This window comes from Cavia porcellus, unplaced genomic scaffold (assembly GCF_034190915.1).
Source record: "Cavia porcellus strain 051 isolate PalLab524CR breed Dunkin Hartley unplaced genomic scaffold, mCavPor4.1 scaffold_1, whole genome shotgun sequence".
NCBI lineage: Eukaryota > Metazoa > Chordata > Mammalia > Rodentia > Caviidae > Cavia > Cavia porcellus.
The window spans coordinates 232,791,952-232,800,056 of NW_026947484.1; positions in this window are offsets into that span (position 1 = coordinate 232,791,952).

The window sequence follows — 8,105 nt, forward strand, 5'->3', positions numbered from 1 at the left end:
TTTTTCAATTTTTTGAGGTCCAATATTTTAAACATAGTCTTTATTTTTGAAAGTAGTTTTAGTTGCACAATAAAATTGAGCACAAAATACAGAATATAAATATATGTATCAAACATGGATGTGCACACACACACAGGTGCACAAACACAGAGTCCTTCACTATTAGCACTGCCAACCACGGTGGTACAGTTTTTGGGTTTTGGTTTTTTTTTTTGTTTGTTTGGTGTGTTTTATTTGTTTATTGGTTTTGTGGAGTTCGGGGGAGGTACTGGCACTGAGCCACAAACCCAACCTTTTTACCTATTTTTCATTTGGAGGCAGGGTCACGCTAGTTTACTAAGTTGCCCAGACTGGGCTCAACCTTGTGGTCTTCTTGCCTCAGTCTCCCATAGTGCTGGGGTTCCAGGCATGCAGGACCTCACCCAGCTCAGCGTGGTACATTTCTTACAACCCATGGACCTACACTGACCCGTTATTATCACCCACACCCCAACATTTATGTCAGGGTCATTCTTGGAGTTATGCACTCTGTGCGTGTTGCCAAGTGTGTACTGACACGGAGCCACCATTGTGGTATCACGGAGAATAGTTTCGCTGCCCTAAAAATCTGTGTTCTAGCTATTTACTCCTACGCAACCATTGATCTTGTTACAGTCTTAAAAGTTTTGTCTTTTCCAGAATATTATAGAATTGGAATCATACAGAATGTAGCCTTTCAGGCCGGCTTCTTTCACTTAGTAGTATACATTTAAGGTCACTCTGTGTATTTTCATCTGTGTATTACATCTTTTTAGTGCTGAATAATATTCCTTTGTCTACATAGGCCACATTCCATTTATCCATCACCTACTGAAAGGTGTCTTAATTACTTCAAAGCTCTGGCAATTACAAATAAAGCTGATATAAAACTTGGGCACACATTTGTGTACGTATTAGTCAGGTTATCTGTTACAGGGACACGATACCTGACACCCACAGCTTGAAGGAAGAGAGAAAAAAGAAAAGGCGCAGAGGTTTAATTAGCTCACCACTTTGGGAGGTTCAATCCATAGTTGGCTCCAAGACAGAAACTTCACGGTGGAAGGCGCATGGTAGAGCAAAGCCTTCAAGCTCATGGCGCCAGGAAGCAGACAGGAGGAGCAGCACCAGAGAGAAAGCAATGACAGACAAGATAGAAAGCCAAGATCACAGCTCCGTGACCCAGCCGGACATACCCAGGACTATTCCACCAGCCCCTTAGGCAGAGCCCAAATCAGTCAAGCTGGCAGGATCCGGTTTAAACATCAAATGTGCATACTAACTTTCAGCTCCCCTTCCCTGGGTAAAAGCCACGGAGGAGGACTAATGCATCATACAGTAACACTAAGTTTAGTGTCACAAGCAACTGCGTATCTTCCAGAATCACTGGCCTGTTCTGCACCCCCACCAGCAAAGAAGGACACTTTTGCTGCAGGCAGAGGTGAAAAGTTAGCTCCTTAAGAGTACACTGCTGTTAGCTGAGATTACAGAGCCCCGAAAGCCTCTGTTCTTTGGGTGGTTTCCACTTGACCACACTTCCCCTTGGCTGGACACAAACACACTCACTTCCCACTGCACTTGAGAGCGCCCAGAGGCCTCGCTCCCTGCTCCCATCAAGCCTTGCCAGAAACTCATCCTTGGGGCTCTTTTTCAGAGTCTCCAGGGCCCACATCCCACGTCCAAGATTTCCTGTTCCTGAGATCCCCTGCCCATGGTGCCTGTGGCCCAGCTCATCCAGTGGCCCTTCTCCGATCAGAGCAGGCTCAGCCAGCCCCAGTGTCTGAGGGATTCCTGGAACTGGGGATAAAAACAAAAGGCCCCAAGGCTGTGGATTAAGAACTGGTAGTCAATTTAATGCCAGCTGGATTACATCAGCATGGCGCTGAGTGTAGATGTTCTACCTGAGGAAAGTTGTCAGCATAGAGACGTGGAGAAAGAGAAGCTATTGCGTTGTTGTATTGAGGTGCTGGGGCATTGTGGGTTCTCCTACAACTTTCTGTTTAGGCCACTGGTTCTCCTGGAGAAGCTTTGGTCTTCACATTGAGCACTACTTCCTGGCTCTGGAGGGGAAGACGTGTGCTGCTTGGTCTCCAGGATGAACGTGTCACGCTGGCTTCCTGGCATGTTCTTGACTGTGCTTATCGGTGGAGGAGCTCGGGGCTTCTGTGTCGCTGAGGATGGCTGTGGTGCCTTTCAGGACAGCCCTGGTCTTTGTTGTGAGTGTGACTTCTCAGCTCCAGCGTAGAACTCTCAACCCACCAGCACAGCTCCTTCAACCCACTGGCATAGACTTTCTGGCTTCCACCGCTGACCTTTGGGCCTTCCCAGCACAGATCCGAAAAAGAGACTGGCATGAGTCCTTCCTGTGGGCTCTGGACCTCCAGCTGGACTCATGGGAGGCACTGTCATGGGCTTTGGGTTTTCATCTGGACTCATGTGGGACATTGCTGTGGGATTCAGGCCCTTGGCTAAATAATCTATGTCTTTGGTGTTGTGGACAGATTTCCTGCATTTTCTTGTGTTAACTCTGGATGATCATCATAAAACAATATTATATCCATGTCCTGATTGTAATTGTTCTCCTCCCAACCCCTGACTCCAACGGCCTGCCTTCCTTCTGTCTCTCTCTGTCTCCTTTCCTTCATCTTTCCTTCTGCTCATTCTTTGCAATGTGCAATTCATGTAGCAGAAACCATTTTAAATGAACAGTAAGGTAGCATTTACTACACTCACAACATTGGGCAACCTCCACCTCTAGGTTGTCATCCATAAAGAAAAACCCGCACCCTTAAGGAGCCCTGTCTCCTTCTCCATGGTCTTCCCAGCCCATGGCAGTTTGCCTCTTCCCCCTTTGAGTTCATTGTTTTTGTTACCAGAATAAACCAAATCATACATATGTGGCCTTTTTGTGTCTGGTTCCTAGTACTTTTCTTCCATCACACTTCCTGTAACTCCCTGAAGGAGGAAGGGGCCCCTTCTGCCTCTGTCTCCTTTTCTGTCCCCTTGTCTTATACCCCCTGCCCATGGTACACATGGCCCAACTCATCCAAGCCATGCAATTTACTATTTCTTCTAATTATGCCTACCTGAATACTTTAAAGGTTCACAGCTTCTTTCAACAAACAGCTCACAAGCCCTCAGGCGAACTGAGACAAAGAAATAGTCACTAAACTGTGATAAGGCAATGTGAGACCAGGGCATCCCAGAGAGGCAGCTACCGCAGCCTGAGGATGCCAGCAGTCAGCAAAGTAACATGCCAGAGGTGGGGTGGGGTGTTGTCCACCTCACCACTCCAGCACTCAGCACTGTTCCTGACACCTAGAATGGGGTGAATGTACATGGCTGTCAGTCAATTAAACAAAAAAATCCATTTCTCAGCTAACAGCTAAGTGATGCAAAAGAGTTGTCTGTACTGCAAAGTTAGGACAGCATATCTGAAAACTTACAAGCAAGGAGTTGAGCCCCTTTACTGAGAGGTGTTTTAGTCCAGATGGACGTGCAAGGAGAGAGCCTGGCTGGTGGGAGAAGACCACGCAGGGCTTTGGGAGCTGCTGAAGGGGGCTGAGCTTTATCTAGAGGGCCAAAGTGAGCCCCTGAAGGGTCTTTGGTCGCACTGCATTTTAGAAACTCATCTTCCTAATCCATACTGCAAATCATGATGACCTACAGAGAGATCAGGGAGACAGAACAGACAGCATTCTCGTCTGGAAGGCTGCAGACTTCATTAAAAACAATGGATTCAGTCATCACAAGCGGGCCAGGTGTTCTGATGGATCCCATGGGTCAGGAAATGCTCCCAGAGACAATGAGTGGACTTTAAATCAAAACCTGGGGAATGAAGATGAGCCAGTCAGTTAAAGAGAGAGGCAAAGAGCTGTCCCGACTACACTTCTGAGAAAGTCCTGAGAGGGATACGTTGAGGGAACTGAGAAAGTCCAGGGTGGTGGTTGTGAAAAGCTGAGGCCAGAAGCTGGATCCGAGGAGGTGGGGGAGACAAGCAGGGGTGTCAGATCCTTCTGGATCTGACACATTGTGGACTTACCCGAAGCAAAATAGGAAGTCCTTGGTTATGTAAACAGATCCTATTTTGAAAAATAGGATTGACTGCATTTATTTCTCTTTCGAATTTCTGTACATGTGATATTCCTGGTCAGCTCAAATATCTGCTTATCCAAGGAGCTGAATTAGGATTATCAAAGAAAAAAACTCAGCGAGAGATAATACTTAACTTCTGACATTCACAATAAACGTTTTCAGCCAGACAAGAGTCTTGAAAGAAAAAGAATGTTCTAGATATCCTTTTAAGATATCAAGAAGCAGACTGATCATGAAGCTTTATGTGAAGAAAAAAAGAGCTGGGCGGGGGGAACACACCAATGTTTAATCCAGAGGATGATGGGGAGGAGGCCAACTAGGATCCAGGAGAGGAGTCGGGGGAGCAGCCTCATCTACCACCTTCTAGATAAATCCCAGAGAGCCCGCCGGGCAGTCAGGGGAGGGAGGGAGGAAGAAGGGGTCCTTCAGGGCCATGGAGGAAATACCCTCCAGCATCTATCTAGCGGTCTTCACATCAAAGTCAACCTGGTGGTTTGGTGTCATGAGGCACAGGGAGAGTTTGAAATGAGCTTTCTCAAGCCATCCTGGGTTCTCAAGTGGTTTAAAAGATGTCTGCACCAGATCTTTAGCTGTGGTTTCTGCAGAAGAAACTAACTAGAAGCAAAGAGATTGGAAGCCTGCCAAAGTTTTTAGGACAGTACCTTGCATGTGGGGAGCCTGTCAGTCTTATGCATAGTCTTTAGCTAAATCCTAAAACAACCCCGGGCTCCAGAACCTACCTCCAGAAGAGGTAGGCCATAAACATATTTTCAAGGCTCTATTTGGGTTCTTGCTGAACCTAATCCTAACTGATGTTCCTGTACAATAGGCTTTAACAATGTTGTTTTGGGTTCAGGGCCCTAAAATCTATAACAGCAAGAAACAGACCAGCACCCCTCTTAATCCATGTGGTGTTTCAGCTGCAAAGCAGAGCTGGAGATACGGGTGCTGTCCTGATGACCGAGAATGGGTTTCTGCTGGGAAGCTCGCAGTGGGGCTAATGGAACTTGCCCATTTGACATGGACAGTGGTGGTGTCACACTGCCATGGGATTGAAGGAGCCATGAGGGTCAAGGCAGGACAAGGGGAGCCACGGAAAATGGCGTACCCCAGGAGGCACAGCTTGCAGTACTGACTGCACCCAGAGGCTAGGGGTGGCCAAGACTCAGATATGTCTACAGAACTTCATTGCAAGGAAGTTCAGACAGTCAGGGCAGTGGGGGTGGGAGCTGGACTTCAGTGGGTTGAGAGAAGAGTGGGAGGTGAGGAACCAGAAGCCATAGCCAAGATCTCTCTCTCCAGACTGGGCAGTGAGACTGAAACGGGAGGTGGTCGGGGAGGGGTTCTATCATTTCCAAGATGGGCAAGACTTGATCTCGTTTGCTGCTGCTTAGGGAAGGCAGACAACAAGGTAAGAAGAGCTGGAAAACGGTTAACGGGGGTCTCTGAGAAGGAGGAACATGATGAGCTCGGAGCTGGGTAGTGGGGAAAGACTTGGGAAGTAGGAGGGACCTTTCTGTGCAGAGGGAGAAAGAAGGAAGCTGACAGGTTTGTCAGCCTGGTGAGGGAAACTGAGGAAACCCCCCGTGATGGCCTCCCTCTTCAGTGGAGTGGAAGATGATGTCATCTGTGGAAAGTGTGGGGGTCGGGGGACACTCAGAGAGAGAAGAGGCAGTCTGGGTGGCCCTTGTGGGGAAGAAGAGAGGCACTGGCCGAGACACCAAGGCTGAGCACTAGGGCCGCTGCGAACATGAGCTAAGTGGGGCACCAAACTGCTCGGTGTGTGGCGTTCCTCGGAGCTCTGGCCCTGCCTGTGAACTGCCTCAGCCCCGGACCCCTGCCAACCCCTGTGGTGGCTCCTCAAAGTCACAAGCCTAATATTGAACTCAGGGCCTGGGCCTGGGCCTGGGCCTCCCCACCCACCCAGCTCCTCCTCCTGCCTCTGTGTTTCTGTTCCTGGAACTTGGCCTCCCAGAGCACCTTCCTGCCATCGGGCTCCACGGCTACACTCTGGCTGTCAGTCGGGCCTCTCTTGTCCCCGCCTCCTCCTCCCCTCCCTACCTGTCCTCAGCAGTTGCTCCTGCTCTGTGTCACCTGCCATTCAGCTGCACCCCGGTAACCCCCAATACTTGAAGTAAAGCCCCCATTTTCCCATTTTTGGGTTCTCAGTTGTAAACAACAGCAGTTCTGGGAAGCTCTGCTGCCCACGGCTGCCCCTCCCCCCCCAGATGTGGGAAGGTCCCAGTGTTCCTGCTGCACTGACAACGCCCTGTCTGTCTTCCCTGGATCTCTCAGTGAACTTGTAGTTACTGATCCTCCCCCGAGGAGAGGACGGCCAGGGTGGGGGCATGAAGCCTTTGGCACCCCCTCTGCCTCCCCAGTCTAAGTACATGGCACAAACAGGTGCCAGTGTGTGACACAAAAATTCAAGCCTACCATTTGAAAGAAGGTCATGGCTTCTTATGTTCATCGTCCCCCCAAATCTGCACACACTCAGCTCGACCTCCACAGCCAGCCACACCTGCATCTCTAAGTCTGCTCAGATGGCTCCCTCGGCCAGGCTCGCCCACATCCACTCACTTCTTCTGAGGTCCTGCCTTACCCTTCCAGCCCTTCCCTCCATGGAGTCTTCTCTGAAACCCCCGCCTGCCACAGGCCAAGACGTGTGCAGCCCCTGTCCCTCCATTCCCGCCAGGCTGAACTTCCCCAAGGGCAGCTTCCAGTTTCCAGCTCTTGCATTTCCCAACGGAAACACCTGACAGTGAAGCAGAGACACCTTACACACACCCGCACAAAAAGTTCCCTGCTCATCTGTGTTCCAGAGTGCCTTTTGCAATTCCATGCACTCAGCAGGGACACAAGAATACATGTGAACAAATGAGAGATTTTCTTCCCCATCTCTGTTATTCCAGGACAGTAATCGTCTCTGAACACTAAGTTTAAACTGTGGTCCTTATGTCTGTGAGATGACCAGCGTGTCTGTTTTCCTTGGTGAACACAGTCTGCCTTTTCAAGTTCTTCCATCTTTGGGAAACAGATGAATGCCTTGTGCTCTGGTTCAAGGTAGTGATTGTACCACCAGCGTGGAGGGGAAGAGGAATTTCTCCTGGAGCTGAGATTTTCCTACACACCCAGCTACTGCAGGAGACCATGAATGAGAAGACGTGAAAAGTATGAAGAGAAAATAAGGCAGATCATACTATTAATACCTCTTAGCTTTCCCTGCTAACTTTTCACGATTTTTTTAAAATTTGAAAATAGAATCATTCTCAAAAATGCCGTGTAAATTTAAGTTCATACATACAGGGGCAGGTGGGTGATGAGCTGGGATTGGGAACAAAGGTGATCAGGGCTTAACACTTAGTGGCATGGTGATGAAAATGGGAAATAGGTCAAGGGGGTTGCACAATATTGTGAAGACATTAAATGTTGCAGAATTTTTCACTATATGAGTGACCCTGAACTCACTGTGTAGCCCAGGCTGGCCTTGAACTCATGGCAATCCTTCTGCCTCAGCCTTCCGAATGCTGAGATTACAGATGTGCGCCCCCACTCCCGACTATAAGTACTTGTTAAGATATTTAGTTTGATTAATCATCTTCTAATTCCAGAGCAATTTTACTTAGTTTTTATTTAAATCAGTGGAACTTTCCAGAATCAACAACTTTCAGACTATGATAGGTTGGGCCATGGCATTTGTCCACTGGGCACCTCACTGAGCGAAAGGAAGAGGATCCTGCCCTGCTGTAACTTCTCTCCACGCCAAGCAGGTCTGACGGTAAAGAAGGCCAACTGGACCAGTTCCAACTGCTCCCAGCCTTGTAGGAAGCAGTCCAGTTGTCTCTTCAGGAAGAAAACGAATCTCTGCAAGGCCATTAGTGGACCTCTGCGCTGGAGCCTCTATTTGGGGGCCTGGTGGGGCCCGGTAGCCGGCAAGACCAGGCTGCTCCTGAACAAGCATTCATCCATCCTTCAAACACAGAGAGCCAACA